This window comes from Notechis scutatus, chromosome 2 (genome assembly GCF_049901735.1).
Source record: "Notechis scutatus isolate UNSWTSFEM ecotype Mainland chromosome 2, rNotScu1.2, whole genome shotgun sequence".
NCBI classification, from domain to species: Eukaryota; Metazoa; Chordata; class Lepidosauria; order Squamata; family Elapidae; genus Notechis; species Notechis scutatus.
In genome coordinates this window covers 67,249,480-67,275,468 of record NC_142010.1, presented here as the reverse complement: position 1 = coordinate 67,275,468, position 25,989 = coordinate 67,249,480, and the positions used below count along the sequence as shown (strand labels likewise).

At 37.8% G+C, this 25,989-nt stretch overlaps 1 protein-coding gene and 1 long non-coding RNA gene across 4 annotated transcripts in view; one reads left to right on the top strand and one right to left on the bottom strand.

The window, feature by feature from the left end:
• Nucleotides 1–6,683, bottom strand: part of SLC38A3 (solute carrier family 38 member 3) — a 62,140-nt gene extending 55,457 nt beyond the window's left edge. For 2 of the 3 annotated variants that reach the window (XM_087954994.1, XM_087954996.1), the window contains exon 1: nt 6,480–6,629. The gene's annotated coding sequence lies outside the window, so the exon portion shown is untranslated. Of the gene's footprint in view, nt 1–6,479 lie in introns of all 3 variants that reach the window. The other variant, XM_026673297.2, reaches the window with a different exon arrangement.
• Nucleotides 6,684–6,733: 50 nt separating this feature from the next.
• On the top strand, nt 6,734–12,753 carry LOC148132058 (uncharacterized). The gene is made up of 2 exons (XR_015747553.1): nt 6,734–6,841; nt 8,826–12,753. It is a non-coding gene; the product is annotated as an uncharacterized LOC148132058 (long non-coding RNA).
• The last annotated feature ends 13,236 nt before the right edge of the window (nt 12,754–25,989 follow it).

Sequence of the window (25,989 nt, the reverse complement as noted above, 5' to 3'; positions counted from 1 at the left end):
TCAGCCTGCAAGGCCTTGCACAGGTAAAAAAAATTCCTGAGGAACTCTCCTCCTTTAAGATATCATAAACAAATGCCAAATGGTACTTCATCATCTGGAAACCTGATTGTCTTGAGCCTCATGAAACCAACCAGGATAACTTTATCTCATCATAGGTCTTTGTGTGGTGATTGGTTATCTAATCACATGCCTTTAATCTGGGAAATAAATATGGGATTGAATGGGTCAAACATAATTTCCTGGAGTTTCTCTTCATAATTAATAAACATTTCTTCAAATGAGGACATAATATTTTTCCCCAATCTTGGTCACTTCACCGTGTGCCAGCTTCCCTTTCAACTTCTGAATTTCACCATGGGAACAGAACTTGGATGAAAAAAGAGAATTTGGGGGAAGGAGTGAATAGTTGATAGAAAAAGATAAACAAACTGAAATTATTATCATCTAAAAAGGTGCTTTAAAGAGCTTTTTAAAGAGTTTTAATCTTTGATTTTAAGTTTAATGATATTGCCTGCAAAGATTTGATAAGATTCAGGAAGTGAAAACCAAGGAATTACTGGGAAATATCTGAGTAAAAATCAACAGGCCGGCAGTAGGGAGCACATCGATGTACTGCATAGCAAGTGGAACCATTCCTATCCAATGCACAGCACCCTAGTTTCATTGTCTTGCCAGGTATAACACAGCTTTAAAAACAATGCCCTGGATGAACAGGTCAGAACTCTGAATTAATACTTTGTTTTGTTAAGCATGTATAAAAGAAAACATCCCAGACTGGAATGGATTTGTTTTCTTCAGAATTTATGTGCCTCTAGCTGCATTTGTTGGGTGCTACTGCTAAGTTCCCTTGCCATCATGCCAGTGCCCCCGCCCCCCACATCTTTATTTATTTAGCGTATAGCACATGTTAGCCAGGGATTACTGAGGTGGCTGGTTGCCTGTGTGAAAGGATTTTTTTTGGGCAGTGTTATCTTTACTCGTGGGATGCCTGAATGCCGGGAGGCAATTGGGGGGTGGGGGACACTTCTTTCTTGTCCATGCAGTTTGTTCCCTCACGGGAATCGAGCCGCCGACCACAGCAGTGCACAGGCTCAGCGTCTTACCACATGAGCCACCGCGGCCCTTGCCAATTCCCTCACAAACATTTACAACCTACCAGGACTTTTTTTCTTCTAAACTGGTTTTCCAGTTTTGTTATTCTCATTTAAGAGTTTAGTTCCTACCTTGAGTCATTATTGGTACAGAAGCAATCTATATTTTCTTAGCATGACACCTTAAAAAGAAAATCTTTAAGAGTAGTAGACAGAATGCCAGCACTCTTCAAACTGACCCCTGATTTTGTGTGGTAAACAGCCCAGGATTGTCACCTTGGCATATTCTCTTCAAAACATACTAAATCTTCAAAACATACTAAACTGCACAATCCATTCACATGGGTGAGAAAACAGTGTTGATACCACTAAATATGTGAAAGCGTCCATGTCAAATGTTTTCTTGTAATTAGAGAAGAAAACCATCATTTAAATTGTGAGAAGGCCTAGGGTCTCCTCCTGCCGTACCATTGCCTGGCTTGTTCTACCACACCATCTGCCTGTATCTGCCTGGGAAATGAACATGTGGAATAATGTGTTGGCAGTGACAACAAGAGAATGAATGAATGAATGGATAAATAAATGAATGAATGAGATGACAAGAGCCACAGGAAGTCATTTGAAATTACTGACACACATCCTATCCTCCAAGAATAATTTTCGATTGTTTCCAGAAGAAAACAAATGTCTTTTGCTTTGTTACCAGGCAGGAAAATATCTATGGTAAGCATAATAGTGGCCTTTTTTTTCCCTTCCCCCCCCCCTTTTTTTTTTTTGCAAAAAAAGCAACTTGTCTTCCCATTAAAAAAAAGTAGTGCTTCTCTTTTAATTAAGAAGCTATACTACAATCAGGAAGCTATCAGGAAGCTTAATTTCTTGTGATAAATCAGTTGCCAATTGAAAGTTATCAGAGTATATTCATGAACTGGAATAGAGCTTAGTAATAAGGTCAGCCAATGAGAGCTGAATTGAGGGCTGAAACTTAAAGAGAGAATCTGGGTGTGGTTTATTTGTTCTTTGCTTAACTCTAAAGTGAAAGAGAAACTAACTTGCTTGTTTGCTTATCTGCTGAAGTTGAATTGCTGTTTTGCTCTGAACCTGTAACATGTTTGCTTCTGTTTGAGTTTGCTCCATGTTAGAGAAATCTACAACTGGTATTGTAAAATTTACTTTGTATTTATAAAGAAGTTAAATGAAGTCTCAGTCATCTGTGTTTACTTTTCTGGCGTTGAATTTATGCTGCAAAACTGAACAAAAGTGGTTATAAAATTATTCTTCTAGAATAAATAATTTTTACTTTAGGCTTAAATTTGTCAAAATAGCCTAATCTCCTGCATTCCTGCTAGTGCAGCACTAACAGTAGCTATATGCATACAGATGTGCAAAAAAAAAAAAGATTTATAAAACTGATTTCTTACCCTTCAAGTTTAGGTGACAAGACAACATGATTCCTATTGTGTATATCTCTCTTTTGAAAATACAGGTACCAATCGTTTGAAGTTACAACAGCACTGAAAAAAGTGACTTCTTATGACCAGTCCTTGCATTTACGACCATCACAGCTGAGCATCCCCATGGCTGTCTGATTGAAATTCAGGTGCTTGGCAAATAGTATGTATTTACAATGGTTGTAGTGTCCTGGGTCATGTGATTACCATCTGCAAACTTCCCAGCCAGCTACTAACAAGTAAAGTCAATGGGGGGCCTTGGATTCAACAACCACGTGATTCACTTAACAACTGTAGTGGTTCACTTAACACATGGCTAAAAATGTCATAAAATCAGTCACTACTCATTGAACAATTGCCTTTGTTTAGCAACAGAAATTCTGGCGTCCTTGTGGTTGTAAATGGAAGGCTACCTGCACAACTATCGTAGATTTCACTTTGTAAGATTTTTCTTCTTCTGCTTACTCTACACAAACTCTATTTCATTGAGGGCCACATCAGGGTTGTGTTCAGGGGTGGGATTCAATTTTTTTAACAACCGGTTCTGTGGGTGTGGCTTAATTGGTGGGCATGGCTTGGTGGTCATGTTATTAGCCAACTCAATATCACTCACATCGAAGCACGCATCTCTTCGCCTGGCCTCTCATGACTGTGGGAATGCTGCAAAAGTCGTAAGTGTGAAAAATGGTCAAAAGTCACTTTTTTCAGTGCCATTGTAACTTTGAGTGGTCACTCCACACAAGCAAAGTACCAGCAAAGGAGGGGGAAAAAACCTCCAGAGACGTTCCTGAGACAGGAAGTCTAGTCCTGCCAAGAATGTAATAAGGGTTAACGGAGAGGCAGTTTCTGTAAGCAACACCAGAATGTTTTCTTCCTGCCTTCCTTACAGGATTAGGCCAATAATTTCTTCTAACAACCGGTTCTCCGAACTGCTTAGAATGTTAACAACCGGTTCTAGCGAATAGGTGCAACCTGGTAGAAACCCACCCCTGGTTGTGTTTGACCTTGGGAGGGGGGGGGGCAGGGGTGTGTGTAGCTAGGGGATGTAGCCAGCTTGATGTCACTCGTGTTGGGGTACCTATGGTGGCCCAAGTGCTTTGCCAGTGAAAACAAAGCTTGGGAATGCCGCTTGTAGCCTTCCCGAGCTTGGTTTTTGCTGGCAGAGGGCTGCAGGATGCCATCGCAGAGCTCGGGCAGGCCATGTGGGGTCCTCCCAAGCTCTGTTTTCACAGGCCGGTCCTTTGCGGGCAGTCCTGCAGGCCAGATCTAAGCATCTGGCCCACAGGCCTTGAGTTTGATACCCCTCTCTGCCCCTCTGTAATCCAAAAGGTACCTTTACACTGGTAAGTAAATGGAAAAAAGTTATCTGACAGTGCAGGGGGCAGGGAGAAAGCCCACCAGCGAAGGTTATGTGTTTCCTCCATGACACAAAAACAGCACCACTAAAGCAAGCTCTCTCTATGTTCATCCAGGGCAAGTCCTTTACCACTGTCTTTCTACCCTGTCTATCCTCAAGTAGGACTCTACCTTCCCACGCCAGGAAGAGAGTATAGCAAAGTGTGCAGCCAGAGTATTAGCAATGTCTCATAGCTGAAGCTATAACGATGTGAAATGTGAGACTTTCCATAGTCTACAACAGAAAAGCATCTCCCAAACTGACAAATCAGGTGGCGCTGGAGAATATCCAACTCTTTATATTTTACGGCTTTGTTCAGCCTCAACTCTAAGATTTAACATAACAGTGCATTATATTTAAGTATGGCTGAAACGGTCTTAGCAATGAGATTAGTATATCATTCATCCCATTTTGCACCACTTTAGAGGACGTTTAGAGAAAGGAACTAATCTGGCATACATCGTTCACCTGCAAACAGGTTGGAGCAGGAGATGCCACCCAAATATTCACATATAGAGACATCACTTTACATGGTGCCTACCAAGTAACTGAAGTATTCAGACTTCACTTTAGCAATCTTTAAACAACCATATACAGTAGGCTGACAACTTTATTCTATATTGATTGAATCTATGAGGGCTTTGCTTATGGATAGTGTCAAAGTGAGATTTTAACGGAGAATTTTGCTGGCCTGTATCAGTTCAATGCACAGCAAAGATATGGAACCAGAAGAAAACCCTGGGAATCCCATGTCCCAACTTCTGGTTCTGTGTCATGACCTAAAACAGTTATATTATTACTGAGAATTTTGAAGCTCTGGGTTGGATTATTCTGGTTGATCCCGGAATATTTTCTTTCTACTTTGAACTCTAGGAGTGAAATGGGAACTCTCTATATATGACAAATAAATAAATACTTTAGCTCTCCTCCAATTATTTAATCTGTGGGTACTTCCTGATCAAAGGCTCTGGAATACAAAATACACAGTGCTTTTCTGTTTCCCCCCCCCCCCCCTTAATTGATTTTTGTGATGTTAGGAGAAAATAATAACATTTAGAATAAAAATTCTAAAAGTTCCCACTCCATACAACTGTGTGAGTAAAATAGTGTTTAAAGCCTTGTCTGGAAGCACTGACCATTCTGAGCTTCAGGCAGTGTATTGTGTTGCTTTGATCCACTATACATTTGGGATTATAGGCTCAGGGATCAGGAAGGCAGCTGTCATGTAGAAATTACTAGTGTTCAAAGATAAGGGGGAAGTTTGGGAGAATCTGACAAGCTGGCTTTATTCTACCAAATCCTTGTCGCCTTCTAAAACAATAACTAGGGAGACTGCCACAAAAAGACAACCTTCTGTCTTCCAAGCGTCTTGTAATCTGAGGCCCAGAACAGATTCTATGTCATTCTTGTTCATAAATATCATAACCCAGGATTGTTCCAAAATTCACTGATAGTTTTTCTGCTCTCCATCTCTACAGAGTAAGCAAATTTTAAAAAAACATATTTTAATGGTTCTTAGATAGAACATAGAAGGTGGGAACCTATTTCTTTTCCTCTCTACCATCAGGGTTAGATGAGTTATGCTAGGAAATAACAAGGGACCCTGCACACCATAGGACATGCAATAAATGCTGTGGCCACCAGTGGTGGAGAGGGTCACACTGGCAAGTGCCTGCCTGTGGCAGTGCAGTGCAGGGATGTCTCAAGATGATCGTCCATTTATACTCTGACCCAAGGAAAGATGCTGGCTTGTGAAGGTGTCCCTCCCCATAAAGGAAGAAGCTGACGGGGCTCTTCAGTCCTTTCTGGAGCCTTCATTTTGACTCAAGCGATCAAGTCGCAAGGCTAGAAATTCAATAAGCCCAGTTCTATTTCCGTCCCTCTTTTGATGGCTCAGATGACGTGGTGGCGGCGTTGCACAGTAGTTAGCCCAAACTAATCCCGTTATCACCACCATTGTCTGGCTAAAACCCGAATAGGAAAGTAAAGGTCCACGGTAAGGCGCATTTCTTAGGGGGAAAAGTTTTGGGAGAGAGCGCGCGAGGAGGAGAGGGATGCTGGTTCGGTGGCAGCGGCATAAAATCCCGGGGAGTCCAGCATTCGCTCAACGGAGTAAATTCCACGCACGAGACCTCCCCACGGATTAACCTTCATTTCCCCGAACCGAGAGGCTACGTGTCGCTGCTGCGGACCAAACCTCCGATCAAGAGAGAGAGACAGAGACGCTCGGCGCCGTTTGGGGTGCCGCGCGGGCTCCAAGCGCCTCTCCAACTGAAGTGCGCTCAACCCTGATCCGCGGTCGGAAACTAAAGCGACGCTAGTTAGGAATAGCCGGCAGGGATGGAAGAGGGGTTCGGCCTGAGGAGAGAGGGGGGGGCAGCAAAATAGCGGGACCCGAAAGTCGCCGGAAAGTCGAAAGGTTTCGCCCAAGCGTGGGACAAAGGCATCCCTGCCGCCGCCCCCACGGCAAATTGGCGCCCCTTGAATGAGCAAGGAAAGGCGAAGCGCCCACGGCAACGGGCTCCTCGCGGGGCGCTGACTTACGTTCCTGGGGTTCCTCACCGACGCGCGCCCGGGCAAAAACTTGGCGCGTCCCTCACGAAACCTAGACTCGGCTCGACTCAGAAGCTGCCCTGCTCGCTCCTTCGCTCGCTCAGCTCGTGGATTACAGTGCCCTGCCAATATTCCCCAATGAAGGGGAAGATTAAGGCCGGCTGGGCCCGCCCCTCCGGTCACCTCCAATCTCCGCGGCCGCTGGAAGAGCGTCACTCGCGCCCCCTCGCCCGGCTCGGGCAGGAGGCGAGCGGAGGGTGGGAGGGGGGCGGCGGTGGAAGAGGCCGGCTCCAGGCCTTGAGCAGTCAAGCGGCTGGGCTCCTTGCTTGCCCGAGCGTGGCTCGAGCGGCTAGGTGAGGAAACCTTTGACTCGTGGGGTGGGTGGGGGAACGCCGAGGGACTGCGACCACTTGATGGAAAGGCCTAAGTCACAGCACGATCTGAGCTAACCGCGTTGGTCGAACTCCAAGAGACAGTACAGGGACTCCTCGATTTACAACAGATCATTTAGTGACCATTCAACGTCACAGGGGCACTGAAAATGCCATTGGTATGTGACCGTTTTCACAGTTGTGACCTTTACACCATCCCCATGGTCACCTGATCAAAATTCAGATGCTTGGCAACTGGTTCATACTTAGAATGGTTTCAGTGTCCTGAATACAAAGGACTACCTGTCTTCCAACATTGGAGGGGTTCCTACAAAGATGAGGGGGTCAACCTATTTTAATTTAAAGCACCAGGAGGCAAGACAAGGAGAGAAGCAACCTGAAAAAGGAGAAATTTTCTAACAGGGAGAACAATTAATTGAGGGAACAACTTGCTTTCAGTAGTTGTGGGTACTCCATCACTGGAGGCTTTTAAGAAGCCACATATGAAATTGTATGGAGTCTCCTGTTTTGAGCAGGGGGTTGGACTAGAACACCTCCAAGGTCCCTTCCATCCCTGTTCTGATTGTATGTGACCCTAGGTTCGACTTTTCAGGTATTTGGGGATGCCCAGGATCCAGGGAAGAAAAATGGTCTCTCTTTGTATTTTTGTCTCTGAACCTGTCAATTCATCTGGTCCTCATATCCACAAATGAGATCCTTTACTGCCCATTGAGGCGGCTGGACTCTGTTGAAATCAAAGGAGGTATAAAGGAAGAAGATTCTCTTTTTTAACTGGACTGGCAGGACTCAGGCTCAGAAATAAGAGCGTTAAGAAATGAAATGAGATGCTTCGCATGGAATAGAACAGGAAAAGGGTCAGGCGTTTGTTTCAAATGTTTGGCTCTTCTAGGCTCTTTCTCTCCATCACCATATTCAATATAGTTTATATATTTAATTTTTTATTTAAGAGACATTTCCTAAACTGTACTAAAAAGTTATAGTAAAATCATATTAAAATGGAAGAAGAGGTGATAAAAGACGTTTTATTCTGTCTGTCAACTTATTCCTCTTTTAAAACTATTTAATAATAGCAACTTTGCTGAAGTGAGAATCTCCATTCCAAAGGACTGTCCTGGCCCTGCCTCTTGGAATAAATTCTCTTAGAGATACTTAGTAGTTCTCAGTATCTTATATCTATGAATATTTTAAAAGCAGCAGAACCGCTGCATCTAAAGCAGAAAAAACATTTATTTCCCTTTGCAGTGCCTCGACTCAAAACTTCCCAGACTCAAGAGTTGGCTTTGCCTATGATTTAATACAATAATTGCCTCTGGTCAAATCTTTGCCCATCTGACTTAAATGGGCTTTGACCACTGGATTCAATGGCAAAAAAACAAAAAATGGACAACTACTCACAGCAGCTGTCCAATAGTAATCTGTAGCATCTTCTAGTATTAGCCAGCCATCACTGAGGTGATTAAAAATCATATCCCCATTGTTATTCTGTTAGTACAAAAATATTTGAACAACTCTAGTAAATGCTGTACCAACTTCATAGCCTATTCACTAACAATCTTTAGTTGCAAGATACTCTGGCAAATGTCTCCAGTGCTGGTAATATGTGCCTGTAGTGAATTTTATGTCATTTAAAAATAATGCACTCTTGCCTCCAGAAAAAATATATTTAAAATGCAAATGTCACTGTACTCAGTCCATTAGTCTTGTGCATAACATATTGTCAATAGCAAAACAGCAAAACATGTACTTATGATTTGAACATGTCCTCTATGAATCGTGACAAATAGAATGTTTTCAAATATGTTTTTAAATTCAAAAATTAGAGATTGCAGATAGAAACCTATATCCTTTTATTACAATTATCTTCTAGTTGGCTAATGGAATTGACATTTGACACTTCAAGTTAACCTCAAGCAATATAACTATGTTTTTTTGTTTTTTTTTTAAGGTGGAGGCAGCATGTTGCAGCACAAAACAGCTTTGAAGGCAGGTGAATGAAAGTTAGCGGCTTTATGCAAAAATGGAAAATAGTTTGTGTGAGAAGTTTGTATCAAGCTCTCTGCCTCTTGGATCATCCTATATGAACTACTGTGTCTCACATCCTTCTTGCTGACCTGTGGGAAGTCAGGAATCTTTGAAATTCCATTAAATAATGATCCTCTTCTTAGGTGATGAGATGCTTCTCGCAGGAAGGTTCAGCTTTTATTGAAGTTTCTTCGAACACATCATTCTACCTTAAGAACTTACCCACACATCATTTGACTGTTTAATATCAATAAGAAAGAAAGAGGTTTTGCCATATACATTAGGGGTAACTTGATCATTCAGATTGCACCTGAATTTCCCAGTGATAAAAGCAGAACTGAATCAAGAGTAAGAAGAATCAAATCCTTTATAATCCTATAATCCAAAGATGTCCTTTACAGGATGATCTAAGAATAGGCAGAGGAGACATGAAAAAAACTGGAATGAACTATTGCACAAATCTATTTCTTCAAACCCGATTTGCATTTATTTTTGAAAGTTCGTTTAATGGGCTTTTACTGCTAATGGATGTCTGAAGTTTTTTTAAAAAAAAAATCTGTTAGTTTACATGCAGGCAGGTCTGTTTGAGCATAAGGACTCTGCCTAGCATTGCACCAAAGAATGTGATTTCATCTTTTGGTGTGTGTGCCTTCTAGCTTGCGAATGAGGGTTCAGCTGCCCATTGAAACTGCTTCTGTAGGTAGAGAATCCCTTTTCTGGTTTCTCCAACTAAATTTAGATAGACTGACAAGATTAATTGAATCAAAATAAGTAAGAGGAATTTAATTCAGATTCTTTTCAGGACTCACATGATATGAAAACTATACTCAAAGATGAAGTCCCCTTTTGCTTGCTCAATCTCTGCCCTACATGGCTAGTTAACTTGACCAGGATGGAATGGATTCCACAGCTACCTGTTCCTGCATACTAACTATGTTTTGTCTCCAGGCCTTTAATCATCTTAGTTGCTCTTCTTTGCACTTTTTCCAAAGTTTCAACCTCTTTTCTTGTAATGTGGTAACCAAAATTGGATGCCAGTATTCCAAGTGTGGTCTTACTAAGGCTTTATAAAGCAGTACTAAAACGTCATGTGATTTTGTTTCTATGCTCTGCACACTGTTGGCTCATGTTTAAGTGATTATCTACTAAGGATTCCAAGGTCCCTTTCACAGTTACTGTTTTTGAGCCAGGTTTCACCTAATCTGTACTTGTACCTTTGATTTTTCCTGCCTAGGTATAAAACTTTGCTTTTTTTCCACATTAAAGTTCATGTTGTTGGATAGGGCCCACTGTTCAAATCTGGCAAGATCTTTTTGTATCCTGCACTTGTCTTCTTGGGGGGAGGGTTTATTCCTGCCAGTTTAATGTCATTTGCAAATTTGATGAGTCCCCTTCTATTCCCTCATCTAAGTCATTGTAAAGATATTGAAGAGTACTGACCCTACATGGAGGGAGGTAAGCAGTATCCCCACTGGCTGATGTGTCATCCAGTTACAAATCCATCTGGTGGTGATGCTGTCTATCCCACATTTTTCTAGTTTACTAAGAAGTAGGTTGTGATCTATTTTGTCAAATGCCTTGCAGAAGTCTTAAGGATACTATGCCTACAGCATTTTGCTGGCCTACTAATTTAGTCACTTTGTCAAAGAATGAAATAAGATTGGTTTAGTATGATCTATTTTTAACAAATCTGTGCTGGCTTCTAGTTATAACTTTATTTGTTTCTAGATGTTCACAGATCTGTTTTTTATTATTATTTTTCAGTATCTTCCCAGGTATTGATGTTAGGCTGAGTGGTCTTAACCCAAAGAATGGGTTAAGCAGCTCTGCTTTCTCTCTACTGCCCGTTACTTCCTTGCCATCTTCTCTCTTTAGTGGACCAACTGTTTTCTTGGAAGGTAGGAAGGGAGGAAGTAAGATGTCTGATGCTTTGTACTAGGAAGCAGAGATCACTCCTGCCTCCACTAATTTTGTTTCTAATCTCTGTTTAGGTAAGGGTATATCTCTGAATCAATCTCCAATGTGGCATAGGTTGTCCAGTTCAAACCAAAATTAAAACCAGCCCTTAGAGTAGTTGCTGCCCAATCTTGATAATGGGCTGGATGAGGGAGAAGAAGGTGAAATTAAATCCCAACCAAACAGAAGTGTTTTTAGTAGGCAAAACTGGGTCTGACCTTAAGCTTGTTGTGGATGGAGTTGCATTCCACAAAAAGAGTAAGTCCACAGGGATTGCCACTTGAGCCCCAATGATCACGGATTTGTAGATCGGAATTGTAGTAACAAGTGCATTTGCACAATCATAGATAGGGCACTGACACAACCTATATGAACCATTCAGACTTGGCAACAACCATTCCTGCCTTGCTTTTGACTAATCTTGACTACTGCAATGTGCTTTACAATACATGAACTTACCTTTGAGAAAGGGCCAAAAATACAATTGATGCAGAAATGTAGTGGCCAGGTTGCTGCTCAGTTCAAGATAACAAGGTTCATATGATATCTGGATTTAAAGATTTGCACTGGTCACCCTAGCAGGAACAATTTAACAAGTTGATGTTGATCATGACAGCTTTGAATGGCCAGATTATTTGTGGGACCATTACTCAGTCTGATACCAGGAGGTCTTTTTAAAGATGCCTCTGTGATTAGAAGTTTGTCTGTCAGTACAGGGGAAAGAGACTTATTTTCTGTGGCAGGCTATATATGCATGCCTTAAAGAAGCCTACTAAGCTCCCATAATCTCAGTATTTAGAAAGATAGTAAGAACACCACCCTTTTGCCAAGTTTTAAAGCAACTACTGTAAGGTCTCATTTTAATTTTGGTTTCAACTGCATAACCCATGCCCCATTGGTTATCAATTCAGAGATATTTCCTTAGCAAAACAGTGAAACATAGGTGGGCAAAATATTAGTGGAGGCAGGAGTGACTTTTGCTTCCTAGTAAGAAGCATCAGAAATCTCCCTTCCTCCCTCCCTCCCTCCCTCCCTCTCTTAGCTCATTTTTATGACTTGAAGGTAGCTCCAGTTAAGTGCAAAAATGAAATGTTCTATGCTTCTAACATGTTATCTCAACCTGTACAGCATTTCTGCCATGAAAGTGTGAAATCATGATGGAACAAAAGCGATCAATATCATTATGCACTTATTTCAAGAATTTCTATTCCAATTATTCATGTCAAAATGCTACTAAAACACAAGCATCGTGTAATCTTTAAAAACTAAATAATATAATGTTAAGGAATATAATACAGCGATGTAAGAACCTCTTTAATATTGTCCGCTCATAGTCCTGCAGACTACAACACATCAGGCAATATAGTAAGGCTGATTGGTGGCCAGTTGCAGAACCACGGATAGCTCCCTGCAAACAACTTCTTTACAACAAGGGCTGAGACTAGAATGACACTCTGACTGCAGAGTCTTTCAGACTCCACCTTCATCCTGAAAAATGGGAACCCTTAAAGCAGAGTTCCCAGATGTATGGACTTCAACTGCCAAAATTCTTATCAATAGCCATGCTGGCAGTGGAATTGTGGGGTTCGATAACTAATACATTTTTACTATTACTTTAAATTCATTGGATCTCACTATATTTAAAACAACTTGATATGCTTAGTGTTTGATTGAAAGTGCTGTATGTGTCTTTCTAATTATTTCCTGATTATTGACCAGGGTTGTGTGTCTTGTCTCCTCTAATCACACTTATCTGGAAACCTAGGTAGAAAAAAGGGGGGCTATTAGATCTGAGACCCTCAACAGGCTGTGAGTCCTTGTCCATAAGCCAAACCTGGGAGTGCATTCAACAGGTCCAGTTTGCACGGGCCTGTTTTTCTTTTGTGTTGACTATTTGCAGAAAAGATACTTATGAAAAATTCTGAAAAACCTGTAGAGATCAGTCTATAGAGGAATGGCAAATATGAATTATGATATACAGTACTGCCTTCCAACCAGTTTAACCAAATCCTTTGGAAGCATATTTCTAACATTTTAATGTTGTATCTTTCAAATTTTCACTTTAAATTAAATTTCACTTTAAATTAGCTTAAGTTACCTGAATTTTAAATTTTTTAAAATAAATTTTTATTGGTTTTTAAAACAAACATAAACAAACAAAACATAAAAACATCAAATCATCTTCCATATATGTACATACAGTGTGCCGGTTGGTTTACAAATTGTTTTGTGCTTCCATTTCATAGTCTTCAATTATAATTACATTGTATATAATCTCGTATTTTCAATCAATATATTAAATACATTAATATCATTATTAATCAATCATTTGACTATACTTTTATTCATTCATGTTTTCCAAAATGATCATATTTTACTTAATTTGTTTTATGACAATTCAGATTATCATCCCAGATCTATCCTAGAATCATTTTGTAGATATAATAAGAAAAGAATACATCTTTATATATTTATTATTTTCTAAAAGTCTACATATTTCATTACTATATTTTATTGTCTAACCATTGATAGAATAGATCCCAAATTTTATAAAATTGTTTATCATCTTGTTCTCTGATTTCAAATGTCAATCTACTCATTTCAGCACATTCCAATATTTTCTTAATGATTTCCTCCTGTGATGGTATTTTCTCATTTTTCCAGTTTTTAGCAACTACAAACTTAGCCGCTGTAAATACATTTACAATCAGGTATTTCAAGTCTTTACTATATATTTCAGGTAAAATTCCCAATAAAAATATTTCTCGTTTCAAATCTATATGCTTTTTGGTCGTTTTTTCCAACCACGTGTGGATTTTAGTCCAGTATTTTTTAGCATCCGCACAAGTCCACCACATATGGTAATATGAGCCAGGTATCTGATGACATTTCCAACATTTTTCGGATTTATTCTTGAACATTCTTGCTATTCTTGTCTGGGGAAAGTGCCACCTGTAAAACATCTTATACAAATTTTCTTTATATGCTGTTGACATTGTCATTTTATAATTTTGAAACCACAATTTTTGCAATTTCTCTAGATCAATCCCATGTCCAAAATTCTTCCCCCAAGCAATCATAGTTTCTTTAACTTGTTCTTCTTCTAGTTTAATTTCTAATAAATATCCATAAAAATTTTTAATCACCTTTTCATCAGTACCTGTCAAAATCTTATCTAAGTCAGTCAATTTATCATAGAAACCTTCTGTTTTAGAATCTTTATCATACCTTGAATGTATTTGCGCATATGAAAACCAATTCATCTTTATACATTGTTCCTCTAGTTTTTGCATAGATTTAAGTTCACCCTTTTCATTCAATATTTCACCATATCTAACTGTTTGTTCCTTTTTGTATATTATAGGATAAGAAAATGCTTCAATAGTCGATAGCCAGACTGGAATTTTCAAATAACATTGTCTTTTAATCTTCTCCCAATTTAACCACAGAGACTCCCGTATATAATGTCTTCTAAAGTACCCCTGTATTTTAGTTCCTTTATACCATAAAAAAGCATGCCACCCCAACAACAGATCATGTTCTTCTAATGTCAACAATCTAGTATTTCTTAATGTTATCCATTCCTTAGCCCACATCAAATTTGTAGGTTGGTAATACAACTTCCAATTAGGCAAACCAAATCCTCCTCTTATTCTAGCATCTTGCAAAAGTTTTAATTTTATTCTCGCTTTCTTACCTTGCCATATATATTTCAACACAATTTTATTTAAATCTTCAAAGTGTCTTTCCCAAGCCTAATGGGAATTGTTTGAAACAAATATAAAATTCTGGGTAATATATTCATCTTGATTGTTGATATTCTCACTATTAATGACAGTTGTAAATTTTCCCATTTCGCCAAATCTAGCGCTATCTGCTGTTTAAGTTTGATATAATTATTCTCTTTTAGTGTACTGCATCTTGCTGTCAAGTATATCCCCAAGTACTTGATCTTATTCGTGACCTGAATTTTCAATAGGTCTGCCAATTCTTCCTTTTGTCTTGATAGCATATTCTTTGTCAAGATCTTTGTCTTATCTTTATTTATTTTCAAACCAGCCACCTTTCCATATGTTTCTATCAATTTTGATGCTATTTCTAGTGGGTCTTCTAAGATAAAAACCAGATCATCTGCAAATGCTTGCAACTTAAATTCTTCCTTTTTAATTTTCATCCCTTTTATATTCTTTTCATCTCTAATATTTCTGTTTAGCACTTCCAAAGTTAACACAAACAACAAAGGTGATAGTGGGCACCCTTGTCTTGTTCCTTTTCTTATATCGATAGATTCTGTCAGTTCTCCCTCTATCATTACCTTTGCCGTCTGCTTATGATATATAGCTTCTATTGCTTGAATAAATTTTCTAGCAAAGCCCATCTGTTCCAGCAGTAATAACATGAATTGCCAATTCACATTATCAAATGCCTTCTGTGCATCTAGAAATATCAAAGCCATTTGTTTTTCAGGATGTGCCTCATAGTATTCCAAAGTGTCCAAGATTACTCTCATATTATCTTTGATTTGTCTCTTTGGCAGAAATCCATTTTGGTCAGGATGGATAAAATTATTTAAATATTTTTTAAGTCTTTCTGCCAATATTGAAGAAAAGATTTTATAATCTGTGTTTAGTAGGGAAATAGGCATATAATTCTTGATTTGTAATGGATCGGTCTCCTCTTTTGGAACAAGTGTGATATAAGCTTCTGACCATGATTTAGGTATCCTCTTCTTTAACATAACTTCATTCATAACTTCTAGCAGTGGAAAATTCAATGATTCTTGTAATGTTTTGTAAAATTCTGCCGGAAGTCCATCTGGGCCTGGTGCCTTTCCATTGTTTTGCTTCTTAAGTGCTTCAGTTAACTCTATCATCGTTATATTGCTTTCTAACATTGTTTCAATCTCTTTAGGTATCTGAGGTAAATTAGCATTCTGTAAATACTGTTTAACTCTTTCCTCATCAATATTCTCTTGTGTGTATAGTTTCCCATAATAATCTCGAATAATTTCCTTCTTCTCTTTACTACCATAACAAACTTGGCATTGGTCATCTATTAATTGCGATATTTTCCTTGATTCTTTCTCCTTTCTCAATTTATATGTTAACCATCTACCTGGTTTATTTGCATCTTCAAAATAGTTCTGTTTGGCACCTCTAATTTTTTGTGCTAATTCTTCTTTTTCTTTTAGACCCATTTTATATTTGGTTATATCCATTTTTAACTTAATGTCCTTTCTCTGTGGCATTTTCTGTAGCTCTTTTTTGAGTCCTTTATACTCATCTTCTAATGCCTTGGAGGCTAATCTTTTCATTGTATTTCTTTTCCTTGTATAGTCTATTATCAAACCTCTGGCATATGCTTTAATTGTATCCCATACATTCTGGGTTGATGTATCTTCTTTTTTGTTTTCTCCAAAGAAAAAGGCCAATTTTTTCTCCATCTACTGTGTGAAGTCTTTTCTCTTTAAAATAGTATTATTTAACGTCCATCTAGATCTTCTCCTTTGTCTTTTCCATTTAATTGTCATTGGATTGTGATCTGCCCAAGTACTTGTTTCAATATTTATTTCTTGAATATTAGTTAACAATTCTGTTGACATCCATATCATATCTATTCTGGACCATGATAAGTGTCTATTTGAGTAGAAGGTGTATTGTTTAGTTTTAGCATTTCTTTCTCTCCATGTATCTTTTAAGTTTATTTCATCTACCATTTAAAAAAAAGATTTAGGGAGAGTCTTTCTATTTTGCTTTATTGTTTTCTGTGATGTGTAGTCCAGTTTATTGTCTACAATTCCATTAAAATCTCCCATCATAACTATATTAACATAGTCCAGTTCAACTATTTTCATATGTAATTTTTTATAGAATTCTTCTTGTTTGTCGTTCGGGGCATAAATTGCAATCAGGAGTGTTTTCATATTATTGTCCATTATTTCCACCATTAATATTCTTCCATCGTCATCAGTATAAATCAATTTCGCTGAGATGGTCTGTTTAATTTATAAAACCACTCCTCTTTTCTTACATTGTGTCAAGGAAGTGAATATTTTCCCTAATTTTGGCTGTATCAACAATTGTTCATATTGTTTTTTAATATGTACTTCTTGTAGGCAGATTATATCAAATTTTAATTTCTCTAATTTATGAAAGATTTTCCTTCTTTTAACGGCTGAGTTAAGTCCATTTATATTAATTGTAATCAATTTTTTTTCTTCCATGGTTATATTTTGTAATTAGGTTTAACAGCTCTCGTGGATCTTGGTTCACATTGTTCTTTGGCTTCATTCTTTCCACCTACTGCACCTTCTTCTTTTTCAGTCGTCATTTGGGAGTCCTCTTGGAATTCAATTAGTGAAATTTCTTTTTCTACCTCTTCCTTCCCTCTGAAAAATTCTGTGTAAAATGATTCAGCTTTCTCAATTGAGTCAATTCTATATCTCTGTTCTTCCCATGTAAGCATTAAACCTTCTGGAATCAGCCATCTATAATTCACCTCTTTTTTAAATTAAAATTGTTTTGCTTTTTAATTTCATTATGAAATCAAGTTAAGTAGAATACTATTATTTTGTAAGAGAAAATGATGAAATCATAAGCAAAAGTGGTCTTATATAACTAGAAATTTTACATTCATGTATCATATCCACCAATACAAATAAAACTGTTTGTACTGTACACATTATGAGGTAAATGCAAGTACCCAAAGTCAGGAAAAAAATGAACTCAAGGTCCCAATGTAATCCTAAAACTGAATTAGTTAATGAGTAATTTTGTTCCATTTGTCCATTGGTAAGTTATTTAAACTTTTCAGGGGTCTGAACCCTGAATGACCACTGCTGGAAATGTTCATTTTGAGATACTAAATGAAAACAGCTTTGGGATGAGGAATTATTATAATTTCCATGAGACTGTAGGCTCTTTCTCCATATTCTACATTAAGATCTTTAAGACTGCATTAACTTTGAGAATATAGAATCCTAAGCTTTTTGTGATTATTTACATAATGAGTGAGTGATGTAGCATGCAATCCTTTTTCAGGCCTCAAATTCTCTGATTTTAACTACTGAAAATTAATGGAACCATTTCCCACCATTTCATAATTATCTGTTCACACCTTGATCAAAATTAAGGAACCATTCTAACCTTACCCTGCTAGAAGTAGAAAGCAATACATTTACTAACAATTCTGTACCTTCACTTCTTTTCCATTTAATAATGTTAAAGAAAACTTGGTATCAATCTGTATTTTAGTAAACTTAACTATTAAAAGTCTGATAGTTCAGTGTGGGGAAAATACATGAAAACTTTACTATGATTCCTAAAATTTTACCAACCACACAACAAAATCTAGTCTTATCCATCCCTCAGCTACTAAAATATATTGACTGAAAAACTTGGCAAGAGAAAGGTTGTCCACCTTGGTTTACATAATATCATACATGATGATAATATTAATTAATAATTAATTAATAATAATTATGATATATGGCTACTTTTTAATAATATATATGTCTCAAATATATAACTTGAGAAAATCATGTAAAAAGTAATGAAAAAATCATTAAAATAATAAGATAAAGTTAATATTACAATTAAAGCAGTGCATGAGCAGGTTTTCTCAATCCAAACATATTGGGTTCAGTTTGCATTTCCTATACCCACTTATCTGGAAATAAACATCATTGGACATATTTTGCCTATTTAGAAAATGTACGCAGCTACATCCTACATATATAATCCTGAGTAGCTAACGACAATCCACAAAGAACATGCAGTAAATAATAAAAAATCTATTAATAAGATACAAAACAGCCTTTCAAATGATCGTAACATAACACCAAAACAGCATAACAGATTTGCAACCAAAATCAACATCTGTTCTGAGAAGATATTCTTAGAATTGTATCAGTAATTACGTAAAATAGGTAGATAGAAGAATAGACATTTTTAAAATGTGCATCCTTCCTTTGTTCAGATTAGCTCAATGGGCAATTATCAGAGCAACTATTTCACAATTTAACACTAAAACTATAGCAAGTAGCATAAATACTGTGTAAAACACAGTTAAAACCAGTTTTTAAAAAACAACTATTTACGATATGGGCCCCTTTCCTAAAACGAAATTCTTTTTATTTATTTTTATAAACTTATCAAAGCCATTAACTTACAGAGCAAGGCATAATTCTACCAGGAGGAAATTCCAAAGGCAACTATCCCTGGTTCCAAGTTAGTTTATTTCTGACAATCCTGAGAAGATGGAAGAAGGCCTCTGAAAATTCATGGTCAGGTCTGTGAGGAACAAGGCAAACTTTCAAATATGTGGTCTTAACTCCAAAAGGCTTTACATCCTTCTTTCCCAACTTCTGAATGCCTTGGCGTTCATTGCAGCTTGCACACTTTGCCACCTAGGTTGATTGAAATTACACGATGACATTTTGAAATTGGTATAAAAAATTATCAGTTAGCAAACATGGTTTTTAAAACAGATGAGAAATCAGAACATAGCTTATTGACAGAATGGTTCCTTAAACCCTTCTGGAATTGAATTTGGAAATTCCAGATACTAAGGAGAAAAATAATAAAATTGGAAAAACCCATTAAGCTCCAATTGCATGCATTTAGAAAAGTTAGAAAAATCTTAACTTTTTTCAAACTCAGCATTATAGAACTAAGATTCAACTAGAGTTAAGCAGTTTATGATCATGTTAGCTGATGCACAGGACCATGATGTAGATACCAATAGAATTGTTGCCTCTGCAGTTCTTGTCCTGCATGCCATTTTTTCTTCTTAGTTGTCCTTTCTCAAAAAATCAAAATAATCAGTTTAATATTTACTTTTAAGGCAGGATTGAACCATTTTGGGGCCATGGATGTCCTTGGCTTGTAATTGATATTGCAGGAGGCTATATTGGACCAAAAGTGGACCAAAATAAAACCAAAAATAGACAACCCTCTGAAATATAATTGAATAATAACATAAATACTAAACATTATTAAACTAAGAACAATTAATACACCATATTTAATATTTTACCTTTTTCTGAAATATTAACATTACAATTTGGTGGCAGAGTTTGGAGCTGTATCCCTGGGCCTTCTGATCCTTGGGTTCAGACTATATAATCTTATTGGAAAGAATCCGCTGGCTGTCTATCTTTGGCTCATGTTGCATAGCTTTTTCTACACAAACATACGTTCCTTTGACAAGATAGCATGAAATCAGTTTCAGATATTCCATAGTTATTCCAAATGAGTTTTTTTGTTCCATGCAAAACCAACAACAGAAAAATATTATGAAGGACAGCAGAGAAAAAACATGTAAAAATAAAAGCCATAAAAATTACAGCTATTATAGTTGTCTTCTATTGAAAATCTTCAATAGATCAAACAAGAGCCAAATCTTGACTGGCCATCTCTGAATATTGTTTGCAAGTGAGCCAAGCCAGCACAGATACCTTCGTCTTAGGGCAGGGGTGTCAAACTCAAGGCCCAGGGGTCAGCCTGCAGGGTACTTAGATCTGGCCCGTGGGGATGCCCTGGAAACAGTGAAGGATCGGCCCATGGTGCTTCTACCAGTGAAAACGGAGCTCACAAGGGCTGCATGAGGCCCTTCTGATCTCTGTTTTCACTGACAGAGGTTGCAGGAGGCCTTTGCAACCGAAAATGGAGCTCGGGAACCCATTTTTGCTGGCAGAGGGCTCGGATCATAACAGGTGGCCCCCAACACGAGTGATGTCATGCTGGCCATGCCCACACTGGTCACGCCCACCCCGAGATCAAACACTGATGTGGCCTTCAATGAAAATGAGTTTGACTCCCCTGTCTTAGGGGATTTTACCAAAGGCTGATTTATCTAGATGTCAAATAATGGAAGAATATGATATGGGAATGTCTTAAAATGTTTCTAATGCTGGCAAGACTGCCTGCAAAATATATATTATGAAAATATTCCCTGGTCAGACTATTTTGTTCATTATATGTATCTCCCACAGTCCCTTCAGTTTATTACAGCATGCCCTCACCCATTTTTATTAATATAAACCTTGTGGTTAGGCTAAGAAATAATGACTGGATCAATGTCACACAGGAAAGCTGAGTGAGAATTTCAACTTGGAAATCAATGTACCATATCTTTTAAAGGTATCACATTTCCAAGAACCTTTTGCGTGAATTTCTAGTAATCTTTTAACTCAGGAGAGCATTTTTTTAAAATTGAAGACGTATTTTTGTATTAGCTAAAATGAATGAATGAGACTAAAACCTGTATAAATGAAATTAAACACGATGAAGATTAATAATGAAATTAATCTTTCCTGTCTTTCTCTTTCCAACATGCTAGAAATTTTAATTCAGCAGTAACTGTTAGGATTGATTTGGGATCTATAGCCAAAACCTTTGATTCATGTGCACTTGGACCTTAAATTAGATACCCCAGCTATAACCAAAGCCAATACTATATGTCCTCCAAAATTGAAATGTAATTTGAAAACTAGGACAAGAGTTGTTTGGGTTGATTAACTTGAATAGAATAGATGATATGGACTTGTATATGTTTTATAACATCACCGGTAAAATGACATTTTTACATTTCTCAATTTTTATTACATTTGTTGGAAGATGGATTTTTTTTTTCTGAAATGACAAGATGACAGGAGCCAATGAAATCTAACTTAAAATACTTTTTTTTGTGAACCTGTATTTAAAATTCATAATTGGTCACCTTAACATAAAATGTGTCAACCAACCTTTCTGCAAACCTGTGCTAAATGATGTTCTTTTATTAGGATTTTTCCCTCCTGGTATTATAAACAAAAATATAGAAAGAAGCACTCAGTGCCCAGAAGAGTGTGCTGCAACTTGCAAGAATTTCTTGATTCTTCATCACTCCCACAAAAAGCACTACTTTAAAAAAAAAACACCACAAACCCATATCATAGAGTTAAGATGTTAAATATTCAAAGTGATGCAGTCACAAGATCTGTCCTTACGCTCCTCAGTTCTATGTGGCATTGTCTCATATTACACAGGCTCTTGTTCTGCATGTCTTTGGCCAAGACAAATGCTAAATGTTCATTCCAAATGACCATAGAACCAAGAGGAATCAAACTGGCGATATCTAGAATTCTGAAAGAGTTGGCTGGCCCCAAGCCTTTTGAAGTTCAAGGTAGGCGGCAAAGCTAATAGCTGACTCACAGACCTCACTTGTGATCAGTTGAGCAAGACCCTGCTTTAAGTAAACCAAAGGTACAAGCACAGTTTTAACTGTTTTGAATCCACAGCCACAGCTACATCGAGCAGACAAATATCTAATCATGAATGGTGCATTCAGATAACTTGGGTGTGTGTGTTTGTGGGAAATACCTGTCAGAGAAGATTGTGTGGCCATTGATACTTAGGGCAACAGACACAATTGCTCAATTGTGTAAGAAATGAATAGCAACATGCTGGGAACATTTCATATAAACACAGGATAACACCCACAGCTGTATGGATGCTTTTCTACAAATGGTGAACCCTGAACCACACAGATTCCGCGTAATGGGCCGGCGAACAACAAAGCAGTGAAATGTATTCAAGGGTTTTTAAATCTTTGGATCTTCAGTGATCAATACTGTCGTGTTGGTTAGGCTTGGGGGGGTCCAGCTTTGAGCCAGGCTGAAACCAGAGTATAATCTGGATAAAGAAAGCTGAGGTCAAATGTCGGTTTCCGTGCCTTGTTAATTGCAAGTACCATATACCGCAGTATTACTAAAACTTTGGACATTTTTGCTAGCTTAAATTTTAAGATCTTCACTTTCTAACATCCAGAGAGGTGCCCCAGTGGGTCCTGGCTATATATTTTTCTGCAGACTTTTTCCCATTCAGATATTTCTTTATTTTTCATCTTCTGCTGCCAGTGTGCATTGTACACTTTCCATTCTGGCTTTTCTGCATTTGTATAATTATTTTACTTCTGAAAGAGAGCAAGGTGAACCATGCTCTAAATATTCATATACTTTGCACTAATTCAGACCAAACTGGTACATTTTATGATTTTTCCTCCTCCTCTGACAAAATATTTGAGACGCCCATGATTGTTTCTCTGGATGGAATGGAAGCAAAAGCTGACATTGAGCTCTTCTTTTCACAAATCTTAAGCTGCTTATCTCCTGTGCTGAAACTGTCTAAAAATGAAACTCGTTTAGGAAATTGTGTTCCGGAATTCAATCATTTTTTTTTTCCAGCTTTTGTTACCATGGCCCCGATAGGAGGATTTTCCTGGGATATTAATTTATCACCTTGCTTTCCTTTCTATGGTCAGTTCTTTGAAGATATGTGATTTCCATTGATAGACCTTTTATACGACACCCCCTTTCTGATTCCTCCTTGTACTTAACACCCTTGATCTGATGTATCGACTAGCTGGGGAGGATGGGATGGAAAGAAAGCAGTCATTTTTTCTTTTTCTTTCAGTCATTAGGAAGGAGGGGGGAAGTGGCAGAGCTCTTGTTAATTTCATGAGGGTAGGTACTCCACTGTTTTCATTGGTCCACTGAGGAAGATGCTGTCAGGAGGGGTTAAGCAGCCAGTAGCCAGCTTGCAACGACTATGGACTATGGAGACCATTAACCAGTGACTGGAAGAGAAGGAGAATGAATTCCTGCCTCAGCACACAGGAGCCAGTTGGAGATGTGACATTTACTTTCAAACTGCAGCAGGTGAATACATTGACAGGTTCTCAGACCTCCTGATAAAAAGGGGGACTCTAACAGTTGTAAAAAATGGAGTGGCAGAATAGGAGTGTATCCAAATGCAAGAATTTATTAGCATTAATATTCAGTTTTACCTGGTGGTATGCATTACCTGGAAGTGAGCATGCTATCTAATATTTTTCTAGGGGCCTTTCCAACACATTGTGCTGCCTTTCTCAGAAATTCAGCCATGTGTGTCCGTGCGTAAGTAAACCAACACTCCGTAGCCTGAACTCATTAGCTTAATTTCCTTCCTCTTGCTGTTCCCATGTGTAGCAAGTAAAAAGCAATATCTATTTTTTTTACAGGTTTTATCCAGAATGTTAGATTACCTTTCTCCTTGTTAGCTATGCATGTGATGTACTGCATCTCCATCGTAGCTATATGATTTACTACTCAGATAAAGCAAAATCCATTCAGGGTAGCTGATAGCATTTACTCATAGCTTCTGTGAAGTTAACTGATGGAGAACTTCCAGGAGCCAACGAATAAGGGCTCTGCGCATGAGAATTCGCATTACCCTTTTTGCAGCATTACCTTGTAAGGCACATTTAAAACCTCAACATGGTAGTACATACCCAATCATGGGGCCCTGGTCACCTTTTCATTCTTGGGCAATTTACTGGGACAAAGTTCTCCACTTCTTGTTGTCCAAACTAAGCAGGACTAAACATCAGCTTTGGGCAGGTACGTAGGTGTGCCAAACAGTTGTTCTGCTATCTATAATGTACCCCTCCATATGATCAGAAAATTATTTTCATAGTTTATATTTCAATATGTAATTTCCATATTTCCAGATCTTTATATCTGAATGTTAGTTTACTGAAGAATGCAATGAATACACCACTCTTTCCAAAATCTCTGCATCCAGTTTGTTTTAGGCATGGTGTCATTTCTATTTTAAATCTGAGAGCAAGATCTGTTTTATTCATTTTTTGTAGCTTATTCTATAAAACCTTTGCAGTTGAAGAACATAGTAAAATTACTTGGAGTAAGCAGTGTTGTGAAGTGTCAAGATATATATAGAGAAAGTGAGGTGAAAAGCCCACAAATGCTAATCACTTTGTAAAGTAGAAACACTCTGGAAAAAAAAGTTGTTTTTTTCACCAAAGGTAAAGATCAGAAGTTCAAGGCTTACTGTAAACTGGCAAAGTGACTCTCTGATCACGCATAACAGTGGCCATTCCTAATTCCTAATGGCCACTATCTGAAAAACACAATATCTGCTTCAGTTCCTAGAAACTAGAGCAACAAAGTACACTGCACAGGAAGTGGATAGTATTTACATTGAAATTTGGCAGTAGTTGCATCACCAATGTTTAAATTCTTTGAACATGTCAACAAACATGTAAAGGTAGACCCTCTCTAAACTTTAGAACAAAGTCTTTAGGGAAAGTCCCCATGTTAAAATGATGGGTCCTTTTATTGATTAGACAGGCATCAAATAGTATAGAACATGCAGGGTATGAATTGTTTATATTTCTTTGTTAAACATACATCCTATCAGACACTCAAGGGCAGAAATTATGAGGATTTCCCTGCAATTATTTTTTCCACCTGAACACTGCTGGAAGGCAGGCTGGGCTCAGAGAGGTCAACTAGTTCTAACTCAGTCACTGAGTTTTCATGACTTAAGATGGACCTGAACCTGGGATTTCATGGTTCCGGTCCAACTCCTGAACCAATTTAGCATTTGTGAATGGCAGACAGTGCAAATGAAAGGGGTAAGCACAGGCTAAAATTGCTCTTCATCTGTCCCTCTCTATATTAGTTCATATTGGAAAGATTCATACTCTTGAGCCCTAACTGTGTTTTCTGAAATTAACAGCATTATGGATAACTAAGGATTTTCACTGAAGGATTACAAAATAGATTTTCATTTTGATAATTTGATAAATTGCATGCCTTGTCTCAGAAGCCAGGCCACCACTCATCTTTTCTCCAAACTTTTCCATGATTTTTGAAGTGAATTCATAATATTTCTGAATTATCTTTCCCCCGTATTCATAACAATATAATCATAGGCCTGTTGACAAGTCTAAAGATTCCAGAAAATGTCATCTAATCTACATTTGAATAGGATATCTTTAAGATGGCTCACACTTGATTGTCTCTTGATTCTACTTGCAGATTCCATCCTTTGGTAACTCAAGTCATAAATAGGGTGGGGGGACGGATGGTCTTTATGTCTTCTTCATAAAAAAGAAAATAAATATTCTCAACAAACATAATCCATGCATTTATCTAGATGTTCTTGTACATATTTGTCTAACAACTTTCTCCAAAATGTCCATCCTGGGGGGATAAAAAGAATAATATCATACTGAACCTGTCTGAGAGGCTATGTTTATTATGGCATGGGCTACAAACCTGCATTCCAAAGTATTCAATATGAGCA